Consider the following 17634-nt stretch of genomic DNA (forward strand, 5'->3'; position numbering starts at 1 on the left):
ACAAAGCCCACATGTTGCCTCTGCACAACACCATCATTCTAGCGTAGTGATTTCCTACCCTTGCTACACATTACAATTCCCTGGAGAATGTTTAAAATGTCTGGGCCCCCACCTCACACCTAAGACTCTGATTCATAGGGGTTAGGACTAAGGGCTTTTTAAAAAATGTTTTAATTTATTTTTATGATTTTTATGCTCTCCAGGTGACTCTAATAAGGAGCCAGGATGCAGTAGTATGGGAGGTTAGGAAAAAACCCTGGGTGGGAGACTAGGAGTTACACCATGGTTTCGAAAGTAACAACACTGCCTGGGAAAAATCTAAGTGCCAGCTTAATAAGGGTGACGTGATTTGGACATAACCTATTACACTTCTTGGAATTTTCTTAACTATCAACAGTCAGTTTTTATTTTCCAAAGGGAATGGGGTCAAAATCATTTTAAGATCTTATTTTTAGGGGGACCTGGGCGGCTCAGTCGATTAAGCATTCGACTCTTGATTTCAGCTCAGGTCATGATATCAGGGTCACGAGATTGAGCCCTGCATCAGGCTCTGTGCTGAGCATGGAGCCTGCTTAAGATTCTCTCTCCCTCTACCAGTTGTGCTCTCTCTCTAAAAAAAAAAAAAAAAAAAAAAAAAAAAAGATTTTATTTTTAAGTAATCTCTACACCCAACGTGAGGCTTGTACCCACAACCCGGAAAGCAAGGGTCACATGCTCCACCAATTGAGCCAGCCAGGTGCCCCTCAAAATCATTTCTGATCCACAAATTGGCACTGCATCGTTTTTCCAAAATATTTAAAAAATTTCTTCTTAAACAATGTGTACGTGAAGTGCGATTCTGAAGACATAGAAAGTTACAGGCTACCAACATGCGTTCTTTAAGAAGACGAAAGGACAAAACAAATGCAGCTGTCTCTGTTGCTACGTTAGCTGGAATTATGGCAGAAACCTTTGCCCAGATGGGAGGAATTAAGGGAAATACATGCGTTAGAACTTTGAACAGAAGTGTATATATATACATACCCATACACATATACTGCTATATATGTAGCACACACATAGTATATCTATGGTGTGTGTGTGTGTGTGTGTGTGTGTGTGTGTGTGTCAAGAAGCCAAGTTGTGAAATGCAGAAGGTTCTGAGGGAACATCCATATGCATCCTGTCACTCTGCCTCAGTTCTTCTTCTCCCAGCTGATTTGGACAGCATGTCTACAACCCAACTGCAATGAAAACTTTAGGCGTTTCTAAGTAAAGGAGGGTAAAATTCCCTCCTAGTGAGAACTTGTTTCGACAACTTCTGCTCTTGGGAAACCTGAACACTGGAAGAGCTTGGAAATCCCAGAATTTCCAGTTGAAGATCTAGGAAATCTATTTATCATAAAGGCAGGTGCAAAGAAATTTAAGAGATGTGTTCCATGCTTCTTAGAGAAAAGATTTCGTGCATTCTCTCAACAAACATTCATTAAGTACTTACTTTGTGCAAAGCAGTGTGTGAGATGTGGGGAATATAAAAGTGAATGGAAGGAGTAGTCAAATTCACACAGACAGAGGGAATGGGGATTGCCAGGCGCTGAGGGAGGGGAAAATGAGAGTTAGTATTTAATGGGTACAGAGATGAAAAGAATTCCATGGAGGGGTGGCGGTACTGGTTGCCCAGTAGTATGAATATACTTAAAGCTACTGAACTGTACATTTAAAAATGGTTAAGATGAGGGGCACCTGATCGCAGAGTCGTGGGATCGAACCCCATGTTGGGCTCCACAAGAGGCGTGGAACCTGCTTAGGATTCTCTCTCTTTCCCCCTCTGCCCCTCTCCCCTGCTCATGCTCTCTTTCTAAAAATAAAAAAATAAAAGAAAAATATTTTAATGGTTAAGATGGTAAATTATGTGTTATGTTTCTATTACCACAATTTAAAAAAAAAGGTGGCTGGTGTGTTCAGGGATTCGCAGTCACCTGTTGGCATCAGACATGAAGAAATCATCACACTATCTCCTCTAGTCCAGAGCTGATATGTAAAGTACTATGGAGCCTGGAGAAGCGAGGACTAATTTCACCTGAGAAACCAGGAAAGGCTTTTCACAAAGAGTATAAAATTTAAGTAGAGTCCTAAAGGATGAAAAAAAGCTAATCAGATGGACAGGTGAGGGGAAAAGAAGGCATTTGTGGCATAAGAAATAGTAGGGACTGGCACGCCTGGGTGGCTCAGTCGCTTAGGCATCTGACTCTTGATTTTGGCTCAGGTCAGACTCCGTGCTGACAGCACAGAAGCCTGCTTGGGATTCTCTCTTTCCCTCTCTGCCCTTTCCCTGCTCATGCACTTTGTCTCTCAAAATAAATAAACGAACATTTAGTAGAGACCAAGATGTCGGCAAGAAACAGTCTGCAGATTATCTGGGGCTGGCATGAGGTTGTCAGGGCATTTGAGGAGAAGTACGGAGGAGACAGAGAAGTCGGAGGGAGATCCAGAATATAAAGGGCCTTGTGTGTCATGTGAAGAAGCCTGGTTTTTATCTCATGGATCAGGGTAAAAATGTTAGCTGGGGACTAGGCTTCAGCAGATTTGCATTTCAGAAAGATCTCTCTAGCTGCAGTTCCCCTACCATGCTGACTGAATGAATACCTGTCAACCCTGGAGAATTACAGAGTTGAAGCAAGTGGAGTGGTTAAGGAAATAGAAGTCGTAGGAATGCAAGTTTGTCCCAATATACCTGTAACAGTTTACCTCTTCCTCAAGTATCATCTCAGGCCAGTTCTAATTAGTTCCGTCACAACAGCCAAGCTGGCAATAAGGGAGCCTGAGTTTGTATTCAGTTCTACCTCTTACTGGCTGTGTGACCTGTGTATCTAAATGTAAGTATTCTGGACCTCAATTTTCTTATCTGTAAATAGAGTTAATAAGCATGTTTATCTCAGAGGGGTTGTTACGAGGATTCCACGAGATCATGAATGTGAAGAAGCTGGTGCTTTGCCTGCCATACATAAGCCCTTAATAAATGTTCTATTATTAAATACTAACCCTCAGAGAACATGCAATGTATTCAGAGCAGATTTGCTAAGAGCAAACAAACCATGGAGCAATGAGCAATGAGCTGGAACAGACTCCAGAGCATCAATCCTGTCATTTCACTCCAAGGAGGGTAGGGTCAGAACTCCTTCCCTGCAGAGGATGAAGCAAAGAGACGTGGGTTTTCCAACCCAGAGGCCCATCTGATTATTACAGGAAGAAATGATTCCAATCAGGCTGCAGGGCAGAAGGAAAGTCCCAGGACTCTTACTCCCCAGCCTAGCAGCCTGAAGGTGTTTGGTCTGCTCCCTGCTTTTTTCGGTTCTGTATACACTGGGGGAAGTTGCTGGATGGCGTAGTCCATGGTTGGCCTGAACTTTTGGCAAGAGATAGTGGAACATGTGGTAGGGTAAAAGGAAGCCAGGGCTGTTTCCTGTCTCTACTCTGTGAAGAGTTCACTCTGGCAGGTCCTGGGAGGTCAGGGCACCTGGGTCCAAGGCCAGCCCCAAACACTGTCCTCTCACTGTTCCATCCTTCTCCAGCGCAGACAGTAAATAAGCTGTCAGGAGGTAGTCTGGCCTGTTTTCCTTTTGGGTATCAGGTTTCCAGGATCTGAAGCAGCCTTCTGTTGGCCGATTTGTGCAGAAAATGCCCAAGTGATTTGGTCGCTGAGTCCTTCAGATGACAGTCACTGAACATTCAGGCCTGTCCGTGCTGCCTGGGTTTATCTACTACTGCTCTGCCACTTACTAGTTGTTGGAGAAGTTACTTATCTTCTCTGTTAGTTTCCTCATGTATAAAATGGGGACATTAATCATACCTAAATGGACAATGAAGATTAAGTGAATTAATTAATATAAAGCACTTAGATATAAGTGCTATCATAGAGTAAATGCTCAAAGTATTTTTATGGAGTTTCAGAATTGCAACTACCATATAAACTAAGAGAAAATAATATTTTCATTTGTTTAGAATTTTATAGAGAGCAGTTTACTCTTTCGGAAAATCAAGCTCTACAATGTACCTCTGAGCTGCTCGTCTGATATCTGTATGATTTTGTATTTGTGGGTGTTACATTCATGACGACTCTACATACAAGAGCAACCAAATAATAGTTCATCATATCTTAGAGTTGCCTAGACATTTATATATTAAAATATATGTTATTTTGGGGGTACCTGGGTGGCTCAGTCAGTTAAGGGTCTGGCTTCAGCTCAGGTCATGATCTCACGGTCTGTGAGATTGAGCCTCGCGTTGGGCTCTGTGCTGACAGCTTTGAGCCTGGAGCCTGCTTCGGATTCTGTGTCTCCCTCTCTCTCTGCCCCTCCCTTGCTCATGCTCTGTCTCTCTCTCCCTCAAAAATAAATAAATATTAAGAAAATAAAAAAAGAAACCATGTTATTTTATTATAAACTCTTAGCCTTTTATTCCTCCTTTATATATTATAGTTGGGGCATTATATTGATTTTTAAAATATACATGTAGGTTGGGGCACCTGCGTGGCTTAGTCGGTTAAGCAACAAACTTCAGCTCAGGTCATGATCTCACAGTCCATGGGTTAAAGACCCACATCGGGCTCTGTGCTAACAGCTCAGAGCCTGGAGCCTACTTCCAATTCTGTGTCTCCCTCTCTCTCTCTGTCCCTCCTCCGCTCACGCTCTGTCTCTCTTTCAAAATAATAAATAAACATTAAAAATAAAATAAAATATACATGTAGGTAAAGAAGTTACAAATTTCATTTCAGGAGAATAAAGGGGAAACACCAAAATATTTGGTATAATAATTTGTTATAATAAAAGTGTGTTGGGTCTGATCAAGAGAAAGGGAGCTGACAGCAGATACTCCCAGATCTGGTGCTTTAACTTGTGCTCCCTTTATGATGTCACCTAAGATACCCTGGAGAATAAGACGAACCTTGTTCCAAGAGAATGAGTGAATTAAGTAAAAGGAAGAGGGAGAGATGCTATCTTTTTATTAGCACTTGGCCAATGCAAGCGACCAGGAACAAATGGAAATGAGTGCTAGTTCTTCCTGGCATTAGCTTTGGAAATTTGTAACTACTGCCTCTTCATGAACTTTATTTCCTCATTCATAAAATAAGCAGTTGGATTATTTCCCAAAGTATGTTCCATGGAACATTATTACTTGGCATGCTTATAATGAAAAAAGGGTTCCTTGGTAAAGGAGTTGAGGAATTGTTAGTTTTCTTTGCTGCAGGCCTTCTCAGACTCTTTAATAGGCTAACATGTACCTAATCGACAAGAGAAAAACATATAGTCATATGCAGCATTTTCCAAACTTATTTGACCATGAAGACCTCATGTCAGGGGAACAACTCATAAGTTAATAAGCCAAGGAAAATTTTTGTGAAATAAAATTAAGGAGTCTCTAAGTCTTCTTCCACCTCTAACATTCTAAAGTTCTGAGTTTGGGGGTGCCTGGGTGGCTCAGGTGTTATGTATCTGACTCTTGGTTTCAGCTCAGGTCGTGATCTCGCAGGTTGTGAGTTCAAGCCCCATGTCAGGCTCTGTGCAGATGGTGTGGAACCTGCCTGGGATTCTCTCTCTGCCCCTCCCCTGCTCATGCTCTCTCTCTCTCTCAAAATAAACAAACTTTATATATGTGTGTGTGTGTGTGTGTGTGTGTGTGTGTGTGTGTGTGTGTGTGTAAATTCTGAGTTTGACAATACTTTCTTCTTTCTTCTTGGCCTTTTTACATCAGGAAAGAAGGGTAAGGGGTGCCTGGCTGGCTCAGTCAGAGGAGCATGTGACTCTTGACTTTGGGGCTGTGAGTTTGAGCCCCACACTGGATATAGAGATTATGTAAAAATAAAACTTAAAAAAAAGGATAAGAAGGGCAAAGAATAGGCTATCCTACAGGAAATAAAATAGTGTGTCTGATGCAGAAGAGGAAGACAAACCAAGTTCTAACATATGTAGATCTATGCAAATGATGGTGCAGAAGAGGCAGAAAGGGTACAGTCTTAAATGTCAGGGCTTCCAAACTGTCATGTATGTTATCACTAGAAAAGGTTGAACGTTGATATTTTAACAGTCACAGTAAGGTACTGAGTTGTAATCTTTTTGGCTTTATTTCTCAAACCCATCACTACTGTCATAGGATTTGGCCAAGTTACTGTTGAGGCAATCTATGGGACTATCCCCTACTCCTAGGCACTGACCCCAGCTTTTCTCTCACAGATGGGTACAATGGAGGCTGAACGTGGTTTTACACAAACAGCATTTCCATATACCCTACCTGGCCCATCTACGTTGGTCGACAGGGGGATGGGCATCTGATCCTAGCTGGAATGTTAAGTTTCTTTCCTGGAATTTTTGCATTTGGGGCCAGGTAGGGAGGGAATCTCTGAGTGTTGGGTATAAGAGCAACCATGGGTCACTGTCAGTGGTCATATTGCTGCCACAGGAGGAAAGCTAGATGCCAGTGCAAAAGAACAAAGATGAAATACAGAAGAAGCAGAGACAAGATATGGGGCATTTTAATTCCTGATTCTAGGAGTCACTGATAGCCAGCTCCATCCATATTTTCCCACAACATGACTATTCAGCCCTTCCTTGGATCTCGCAGGCTAAAAAGTCCTCTGCTTAAGCTAGTTTCTGTTGCTTAAAGAAACAGACTAGGTTTCTGCTGCTTAAAACCAAAAGAGTTCTGACTATAGTCACATATGTCCTCCATACCTACTTTCTTCATCTATAAGAGGGAAGAACAGAAGCTGCCGTCTCAAAGCTGGTGGACTGAACACATGCACACACCAGTCCTCTTTCCTGGAACCCCACTAAAAGGACAGCAAAGGGAGAAAAAATGGCATTAAGCTATCAGAACAAAAAGCACTAACAAGGCAATAGCAATAAAAGTTTTGATGCTAGAAAGCAGATGGATGAATTCTAGGGTCATAATCCTGATTTGCCCAGGTTAATATGTTTTACATCTGTTGCACTTATATAATTAATAAGTGTCCTCTTTCTCTCTCAAAAGTGTCTTGGTTTGGATAAAAAATCGATTCACTAAACCCAGAAGCAAGCCTAATGTACCACAGAAACTCAAAAAAGTTCACCTCTTAAAATGGAGGTGAACAGAAGCCCTGGTTGGAAGTCTGTTTGAGTACTAAGTAGGTGGCCTGATGCCTTCCATTTTGGGTACCCAGGTAACTGCCCTTCCCCAACCACAGCAGGAGCTTGGAGTTTACCCTTTTAGAGGATCCAACCAAAGAGACTATGGATAGACATCAGGTACCGATAAGGATGAGCCTACCATGTTGAAAATAGAAGGATTAAGTGAAAACCTGCACACAAAATGACGAGACTGCCATCCTCCTTCTTCCACTCATCTTCCATAACCCTGGCAGCTGGGCTCACATCCTCTAGGTAGAAGAACAGACAATTCTCTGACCAGCCCCAAAGAAAACAACTTCAGAGAATCTTGACGTTTACCAGTGAAAGTAAGACTCCTAATGAAATGACTTGGCTATATCATCACCCTCCTATAAAGTTCACCAGTCCATAAGTATTGCCCATGCACACAAAGCATCGTTAACTTGTAAGTGCTGTGTTCTTAAATCTTGCAGTAGTCTTAGAAAGTACCTAGTCCACACAAGAGCAAGTGAATGAAAGATTATAGGAGATATGTCTCTCAGAAGGTGAAACTATTAGAGCACTTGATATGTTTGAATCTTTTAAGAGATTTATCAACATTTAGCATGGTGGACAAATTGGTAATAGGTTTACAGAAAAGTAACAAAAATAAACCTGAGACATTTATTAACATCAGAAAAATCCAAAATTCATACAAGAAAGGAAATGTAACCATAGCAGATAATATGGCTCAGTTGTGGATAATATTTACAGTCATAGTAACATAAACACTAAATGTTGATATAGCAAAAACTGTAATGTAATTGTATAGGGAAAATGGGGAAGGAGAGTGCATATATTTGGGGCATATTAATAACAACACTAATACATATTGAGCTTTTAGAACCTATACGTTCTAAATGCTTTATATACATAAGGTCATTTAATTAAAAAATCTTAAAAATTTTTTAAATGTTTATTTTTGAGAGACAGAGAGAGAGAGAAAGAGAACTCAAGCTGGGAAGGGGCAGAGAGAGAGAGAGAGGGAGACACAGAATCAGAAGCAGGCTTTAGGCTCTGAGCTGTCAGCACAGAGCCCGATGCAGGGCTTGAACTCATGAACGGTGAGATCATGACCTGAGCCAAAGTCAGATACTTAACCGACTGAGCTACCCAGGCACCCCCTGGTCATTTAATTTTAAAAAACAACCCTATGTACTATGATTATCCTCATTTTTACAGATGAGGAAATCGAGGCACAGAGAGGTTAACTAACTTGTGCAGGGTCTCACTGCCAGTAAGTTGTAAAGCTAGGATTCAATCCTAGACATTCTAGCTCTAGAATCTACATTCTAAGTCTAAGCCACTATGCTGCTTCATTGATTCTCACTGCAGGCCAGTCTTCTGGACCTTAGGAACATAATCACTGACGAAGTCCCACTTGTACATATTAGATCTAGCAGGAAGTCAAAAAGTGTGTTGAAAAATCAAGAAATAGCAATGTAAGCATGCTACTTAGAAATATGGAAGGAAGTAGGGGCACCTGGGTGGCTCAGTCAGTTGAGCATCTGACTTAAAAAAAAATTTTTTTTTTAATGTTTACTTTTGTGAAAGAGTGAGAGAGACAGAGCGTGAGTGAGAGAGGGGCAGAGAAAGAGGGAGACACAGAATCCAAAGTAGGCTCCAGGCTCTGAGCTGTCAGCACAGAGCCCAACGCGGGGCTCGAACTCATGAGCAGTGAGATCATGACCTGAGTCAAAGTTGGATGCCTAACTGACTGAGCCACCCAGGTGCCCCTAGTTTTGAGTATCCGACTCTTGATTTCAGCTCAGGTCGTGGTATTGAGCCCCGCGTGAGGCTTTGCACTGCAAGTGGAGCCTGCTTAAAAGTCTCTCTCTCTCTCTCTCTCTCTCTCTCTCTCTCTCGCTCTCTCCCTCGCTCTCTCTCTCGCTCTCTGTCCCTCTCCCCTGACTTGCAGACAGTCTCTCTCTAGAAATAAAAAAATAAAAAAATAAAAATAAAGTAATATGGAAGTTAGGGTGCGTAGGTGGCTCAGTCAGTTAAGCATCCAACTTTGGCTCAGGTCATGATCTCATGGCTCATGAGTTCAAGCCCCACGTTGAGCTCTGTGCTGACAGCTTGGAGCCTGGAGCCTGCTTCAGATTCTGTGTCTCCATCTCTCTCTGTCCCTCCCCACTCATTCTCTCTCTCTCTCAAAAATAAATATTTAAAAAAAGAAATATGGAAGTAAACACTTAAACAGCTAATCAAGTTGAAAACAGTTGCTAATGGGAAGAGAGAATGGAGGGTAAAAGGGAGAATGGGACTATGGATCTTTGATTTAAGCTTTGTAAAACTATGAATGACATTTTTAGATATGAAAACCCCAATTAAAAAACAAACACACATATGGGGCGCCTGGGTGGCTCAGTCGGTTAAGCAGCTGACTTCGGCTCAGGTCATGATCTCACGGTCAGTGAGTTCAAGCCCCGCGTCGGGCACTGTGCTGACAGCTCAGAGCCTGGAGCCTGTTTCAGATTCTGTGTCTCCCTCTCGCTGACCCTCCACTGTTCATGTTCTGTCTCTCTCTGTCTCAAAAATAAATAAAACGTTAAAAAAAGTAAAAAAAAAATAAAAACAAACACACTAACAATAAAAAGACAAGTAACCCAATTTTAAAAATGGGCAAAGATTCTGAATAGACATTTCTCCAAAGCAGATATCCAAATGGCTAATAAATTCATGAAACAATGCTCAACATCTTTAGCCACCAGGGAAATGCAAATTTAAACTATACCACCTCACACTCACTAGGGTGGCGATAATCCTAGCAAATGATAAGACAGTAACAAGTGTTAATCAGACTGTGGAGGATTTGGACCCTCAGACATTGCTGCTGAGAATGGGAGATGATGCAGCTGGAAAACAGTCTGGCAGCTCCTGAAAAAGGTAAATGCAGAGATACCATATGACCCAGCAATTCCACTCCTAGGCATATACTCATGAGAATGAAAGCATATGTTTGCATGAAAGTGTGCACACAAATGTTCACAGCAACATTATTTAAAATAGCCAAATAGTGGAAATAACCCAAATGTCCATCAACTGATGAATGGATAAACAAACATGGTATATTCATACAATGGAATATTATTCATCCATAAAAGGTTATGAAATCCCAATGTAGGCTACAATACAAGATGAACCTTGACTGCATTATGCTAAGTGAAAAGGCCATATATTATGTGATTCCTTTGATATGAAATGTCTAGAAAAGGCAAATCCATAGACAATAGGTAGACTGGTGGTGGCCAGGAGCTGGGGACAAGCGGGGAAATGTCGGGTAATGACTGCTCTTGGCTACAAGGCTTCTTTTGGGGGGTAATGAAAATGCCCTGGAATTAGATGGTGGTGGTGTTGGAACAATTTTATAAAACACTAAAAACCTTGAAATGCACACTTTAAAAAGGTGAATTTTATAGATACGAGTTATACCTCCATTTAAGATTAAATGAGATTAAACAAAATACGAGGCAAGGGGGAATGGGGCTATTACGCTATCAATGAACACAGCACTCGTTTACCTCCCTTTAGATCAGCAGCCGTGGCCTGGTGGGAGTGTCTTCATCTGCCTGGACCTGGCCTTGCCTTTCTCCCATTCAACTTCCCTTAGGTTGGCTCTGACTCCAGCCTGGCACACTCCTCGCCTGACACCTTCTAGCCCTCCTCTCTCAGACGCTGGCTCAGATCCTGGGACAAATACGCCCCTGAAAAATGCCCCGGATACTATCCAGGGTTTTCTAGCTATAAACCCTCTTTAACTCAGTGATGTAAGGGTATGATATCTGAATTACTATCCCATATACAAATCTTGTATTTGACAGATGGTAGAGATCCTTGGAAAAACAGGCATTCTTTAGTTAATGACTAAACATTTGATTGTTACTGTGTGGGAACGAACATTTGAGAAGTTGTGCTTCTGGTCTGACTGGGTCTTAGAAAGGAAAAGATAGAAAATTATATTGGGCTTTAACAGAATAAGACAAGCTTCTAAACATACATAACAGGTGTAAAAAATCACCATAGTTTTTCTGGCAACCCCTTGCCACACAGAAGTGATGAAAACTTTGCTATTTACAGAAAACGTAGATGGCTGAATAGGAAATGGAACTTGGTACAAGTCTTGATTAACTAAAATGTTACTTTAAATATTCTCACCATGGCAAAGAAACTGGTGATTGCTTAGTGGATACTTTCATCAACTACTGGTGTACTTATTTGCTTTAAAATAATCTTTATTTGCTTTTATTTTATTTTATTTTATTTTATTTTACTCTATTCTATTTATTTTTAAGTAAACTCTACACCCATTGTGGGGCTTGAACTCATGTCTGTGAGATCAAGAGTCGCATGCTCTCCTGACCAAGCCAGCCAGGCTCCCCTATTTACTCTTTCTTTAAAAAGTCAGTGGCCCAGAGGCACATGGGTGGCTCAGTTGGTTGAGAGTATGACTTCAGCTTAGATAATGATGTCACGGTTCGTGAGTTTGAGCCCCACGTTGGGCTCTTTGCTGTGAGCACAGAGCCAGCTTTGGATTCTCTGTCCCCCTCTCTCTCTGTACCTCTCCTGGTCATGCTGTCTCTCAAAAATAAAGTTAGGGAACAGAAAAGCCAGGTAGAGTACAGGTTAATCTCTGAGGGTCTTCCTTTAGTCATTTGTAAAATGGGGACACCTACCCCTCAGTGCTCCTGAGAGAATCAACTGAGATAGTCCAATAATGCACCTAGCTCAGTGTCTGCTTTATGAAAGCAGACAGCATTATTATTATTTTGTGGTGCTGTAACCACTGCCTCATAGTGATACAGAAGAAAGGGAGAGAATGACAGTGTTGGAGGTCAAATCATGTCTGGACATATATTAAGTCCTTTGTTCAGTAACTGCAGAGCATGTAGGCTCTCTCTCTCTCTCTCTTTGATGTTTATTTATTTTTGACGGAGAGACAAAGTGCAAGCAGGGAAGGAGCAGAGAGACACAGAATCCGAAGCAGGCTCCAGGCTCCAAGCTGTCAACACAGAGCATGATGTAGGGCTCAAACTCATGAACCGTGAGATCATGACCTGAGCCCAGGTCAGACGCTCAACTGACTGAGCCACCCAGGCGCCCCCCCCCCCCCTTTTAAGTTTTATTTATTTATTTTGAGAGAGAGAGAGAGGATATGAGCAGGGGAGGGGCAGAGAAAGAGAATCACAAGCAGACTTCTCACTGTCAGCGCAGAGCCTGACGTGGGGCTTGGACTCACGAACTGTGAGATCGTGACCTGAGCTGAAATCCAGAATCAGATGCTTAACCAACTGAGCCGCCCAAGTGCCCCCAAAGCATCTAGGTTCTTATACTTTTCCAGTCAAGTCGTTGTCCATGAGGAAGAACGAGGTGGCATATGCAATCATGAGATCCTTGCACAGAGTTAGAAGGCTGGATTCCACATAATAAAGTCTATCTTTCCCAAGTCTGAGATGACCGATGGTGTGAGCCTGGCGTGACAAAGTGTAAGGTTCTAAAAGTTCCAGCCAGGAAATAATTGCCTATTCATTCAGAACAAATATGAAATTACCTTTGGTAGATTTAAAAATATTGTTCAAAACCCCAGCAAATCTAAGGATGACATAGTAGTAGTGGCCGTGGTGGTGGCGGTGGGGGTAGTAATAGCAATGACAATACTGCCACCACCCGAGATGAGTCGTAGTCATCATCACTATCATCTTTCATATTTGCAACGCTTCACAGTGTGAAGCATTTGCCAAGTTATCCCTTCTAATTCTTGCCACATCTGTGTCAGGGGGATGGGACGGATGTGCAAATGAGGTTCAGGGGGGTTAAGAGATTTGCACCAAGGCCAATAGTCCAAAAAATTATTCTATGCTCCTCCTTATTCTTTCTAGTCAAGTGTCAGAATTAAGTTCTTTCAAGGTAAGCATGTCACAAACACTGCTTCTCTGGTCTTCCTGAGGGTACAGTATGTGGTACAGGCCCTTAAAGCAGAAAAAAAAAAAAAAAAGTAAGAGTGTGACAAAGAAGAGATACCCTACACAGAACAGGCTTCTTTTTAAAAAAAAAAAAAATATTTATTTATTTTGAGAGAGAGAGAGAGAGAACAAGTGGAGCAGGGGCAGAGAGAGGGAGAGAGAATCTCAAGCAGGGTCTGCACTGTCAGCACAGAGCCCAACGTGGGGCTTGAACTCACAAACCATGAGATCATGACCTGAGCTGAGATCAAGAATCGGCTACTTAACGGACTGAGACACCCAGGCACCCCCCAGAACAGGCTTCTTAAGATGTGGCAGTGAGGAAGAGGTGGAGAAGCATAAGCACAAAAGAGAGAGCATTATGGAATTATGGGTTGAAACGTGTGTTCCCCCCAAAAAAGATACCATGAGGTCCTAACCCCCAGTACCTCAGAATGTGACCTTATTTGGAAATGGTTGTTCTGATGTGACTAGTTAAGGTCATAGTAGAGTAGGGGGGCCCTAATCCAGCACTGGTGTCCTGAGAAGAAGGAAGCCACGTGAAGACAGAGACACACAAGGAGAACACATGTGACAACAAAGGCAGAGACTGGAGCGATGTGTCTGCAAGCCAATAAATGCCAAAGCCTGCCTGCAAAGCACCGGAAGCGAGAAGGAAGGAAGAACTTTCCTACAGGTTTCAGAGGGCGCATGGCCCTGTCAACACTTTGATTTTGGACCTCTAGGTCTCCAAAACTACGAGACAGCAAAGTTCTGTTGTCAGTGGCACTTTGTTAGGCAGACCCAGGAAACCACTGTGGAGCCCGAGAGGATCCCGTCTTCTAAGAATGAAATGAGGGGCAGCAACTATATTGACTGAGAGAAAAGAAGGAAGTGTTTGGGGGGAAGAGACCATTTATAAACCTATGACTTATTTGAAAGCCCCTCTAAGCCACCGTCTCTTTTGACATTGTAAACGTTGTCCAACAAATGCTGAATTCCTTAAATCTTCTTTAAGCTTATTTATTTATTTTGAGAGAGAGAGAGGGAGAGAGAGAATCCCAAGCAGGCTCCGCACTGTCAGCACCAAGCCCAATGTGGGACTCGAACTCATGAACCATGAGATCATGACCTGAGCCGAAACCAAGAGTTGGACGCTTAACCGACTGAGCCACCCAGGCGCCGCTAACAAATGCTGAATTCTTATTAAATGTCTTTAATGAAGAATATCAATACTGTAAACACCAAGCCCTGGCCATTGGCAGATGATCAGCAGAACTGCTGCCTTGATCAACTGGCTATAGCCCTGTGCTCCCAGGAAGGGAAGAATCTCTTTAATTTCAGTCCTGGAAGGGCACTCTCTCCCAAGCACTTTTTCAAAGTTTACAGGGGAATAATTATTACCTGGATCACAGTCATGTTTACATAAATGTTCTTTTCATTTACTCTTCACACAGAGCCTTCGATCTGTTAAAAGGAGCAATGTGTGAAACTGGCTCTGGGAAGGAACTGGGCCCGTTTACTGTACACATAGCACCAAAACCACACCAAATGTTGCCAAAATAACTTTCAGGATAGAACAAAACCAATAAAAGGAAGGAAAGTTTCCATTCAGCTTGCCCATTTACTTATAACTTGCCATTTGTGCCATGTCAGAGATTAAGTGTCCTACCCTCCTCGGGTCCCAGTTCTTGGTCTGGACAGACAGGAAACAAGGTGAACCCAGGATGCACGCACTCAGTCTTTTAGATGGACCATGAGTAACTGCTGTAACCAGAAAAGCATCACATCATACGTGAGCCATTTTTTTTTTTTTAAGCCAGGGTTTGCTTTCTCTGGACAGTGAAGTAGGAGAGTAACCTCTGACTGCACAAATGTTCATGAAGCCACTGCTCATTATGTTATCAGGAAGAGGTTTCTGTCATCCGAGTCCAACTCTGGATTCAAAGAAGGAATTAAAAATCATTCCTGGGTGGAGACCTGGGTTTGGCTCAGAACCTGCCTCAGCCATCAGTTAATAATTAATCCCAAACTCTTCCTCCAGAAGATGTTTCCAGGGTTTGCTTATTTTTAAAGACAGGACCTGGTGTTAAGACTCGTTTATCATCTTGGGGCACCTGGGTGGTTCAGATGGAAGAGCATGTGACTCTTGATCTTGGGATTGTGAGTTCGAGCCCCATGTTGGATACAGAGATTACTTAAAAAAAAAGAAGAAGAAGAAGAAGAAGAAGATTTGTTTATCATCTTGAAGGAATGAATTCTAAAAGCCTACTACTTATCTCCTACTAGACAGAATATAGATTAGGTTTTTGTCACCTAAAATTAGTGATTAGAAGGAAGAAAAGCTATGCTCCAGGAAATACCTTTTAATATTAAAAAGCAAGGGAGAATGGAGCACCTGTGTGGCTCAGTTAGTTGAGTGTCTGACTCTTGATTTCGGCTCAGGTCACGATCTTATGGATTGGGAGACAGAGCCCCGTGTCGGGCTCTGTGCTGATAATGCGGAGCCTGCCTGGGATTCTCTCTCTCTGCCTCTTTCCCTGCTCACACATGCTTTCTCTGTCTCTCTCAAAATAAATAAATAAATATTAAAAATAAAAAATGCAAGGGAGAAAGTTTCAATATAAAATGTTGCCAAATTTATAGTCACTGTAAACCCATATGCAAAATTCTCAAGTACCTGATAGTTCTTGGAAGTCTGCTTTCTGCAAACTGTGTAGAGGACTGTAGTAGTTCTCTCAATAAATCTAGAACTACAGTCAGTCCCAAAGTACTCATTCTTTTTTTCTAAGATCATCAATTTTTTTCCCTATTATATACAGCCAGTTCTCATTATTCATGGTAGTTATGTTCTGCAAAGTTGCCATGAACAATGAATTAATGGAGACTGAAACATTGCTCCTAGAGGAAATATAGGTTTAGGTTTCTGAGAGCCTCTGGTCATTCCAGATCACTTATCTTTATTTTTATTTAATTGTTTTTAAATGTTTTGTTTATTTTTGAGGGAGACAGAGTGCAAGCAGAGGAGGGGCAGACAGAGAGAGGGAGACAGAATCCCAAGCAGGATCTGCACCATCAGCACAGAGCCCAACATGGGGCTCGATCTCACGAACCATGAGATCATGACCTGAGCCAAAATCAAGAGATGGATGTTTAACCGACTGAGCACCCAGGCACCTCCCCCTTCTTTTTTAAAGCAAGCCTGTATCTTGCTTGGTCAAAGGTTCGGGAAGAGATTCAGGCAGACAGAATTTGGGAATCCTTTCTCAGGATCTATCCATCCCAGAATTTCCCCTCTCTGTCCTGAAACTGCGGTTCCCCAGATCAACGTCCTGGTTCTCCAGGCTAGAAAGACTGTGGTATCTCTAGCAGTGCCCCTCCTGCATTGCATTTGCTCCCAGATAGACTTTTTCCTAAGTTAAAAGCCAAGAAAACGGAAACTTACTCCATACCATGCCTGTCCTGTGAGCATGGACTCCCCATAAGAATCTGCCTGCATGTGACTGCTCTCCAGTGTCTCAAGGTAGCTGCTTACTATATTATGTCCAGAATTTATAGTTGCTATATGAAGGAGGGCCAGTCTTGTCGGCTATTACTCAGCCATTACTACCCCAATTATTCATTATTGTCTTTGGAATGAATTTATGAAAATGGATGTTCTAAACATTTACAATACTTAAACAAGTCACTGTGCAAAGATCTGGGAAGGCCTGGATAGTTAGGCACAATTTTTTCATTCTGTTCCTCAGCTTACCCTCCACACGCAGAGGAAGGCTGTTCTGAACTCTGAAGCCAACAGAAGGCACATATCTAAACTTACCTCCTCCTCTGAACATCCCTAGTGAATTTAACTTCTAGCAAGGGTAAGGTAGAATCGGTTAAATGGGAGTTCCTTCTGGCCTCTCCTAGGCTTCAGGCTACAATGGGAATAAATTAACAGTTAACACACATGGCCATAAGGCCAAAATAAGGCTAAGCAGAGAAAGTAAGTTTTTCAATAAGAAAATGTATGTAATATCTCCCTCCAATGTGGATATTATATTGACTGCACAAAATTCTGGCTACTTTTTTTTTTTTTAACGTTTATTCACTTTTGAGGAAGAGAGAGAGAGAGGAGAGAAACACAAGTGGGAAGGGGCAGAGAGAGAGAGGGAGACACAGGATCCAAAGCAGGCTCCAGGCTCTGAGCTATCAGCACAGAGCCCGATGCCGGGCTCAAACTCATGAACTATGTAATCATGACCTGAGTCAAAGTCGGACGTTTAACCAACTGAGCCACCCAGGCCCCCATGTTCTGGCTACTTTTGAATGAGAAAGAGGTAAAAGCTACCTCTTGAGTGGGGGTAGTGAAGTCTTCCTCTCTGATCCCAATCTGTCTTCTGATCTTCTGAACATCCACCTCTTCCTGGATTTCCTGCCTCCTTTCTGAGCTGCCAGAACCACAGAGGTCCTTAACAGGCACATCTAGCAGCAAGAGAAAATTCACTGAACCCTGGAATTATCTTTGGCATTCTATAACTTGAAAAATAGTG

At 42.2% G+C, this 17634-nt stretch overlaps 1 protein-coding gene and 1 pseudogene across 1 annotated transcript in view; both read right to left on the minus strand.

Moving 5' to 3' along the window:
* Positions 1-17634, minus strand: part of TANGO6 (transport and golgi organization 6 homolog) — a 192674-nt gene that overhangs the window by 13113 nt on the left and 161927 nt on the right. The window lies entirely within an intron of this gene.
* Positions 1-17634, minus strand: part of LOC115503142 — a 29316-nt pseudogene that overhangs the window by 7778 nt on the left and 3904 nt on the right.

This window comes from Lynx canadensis, chromosome E2, assembly GCF_007474595.2.
Source record: "Lynx canadensis isolate LIC74 chromosome E2, mLynCan4.pri.v2, whole genome shotgun sequence".
Classification (NCBI taxonomy): domain Eukaryota; kingdom Metazoa; phylum Chordata; class Mammalia; order Carnivora; family Felidae; genus Lynx; species Lynx canadensis.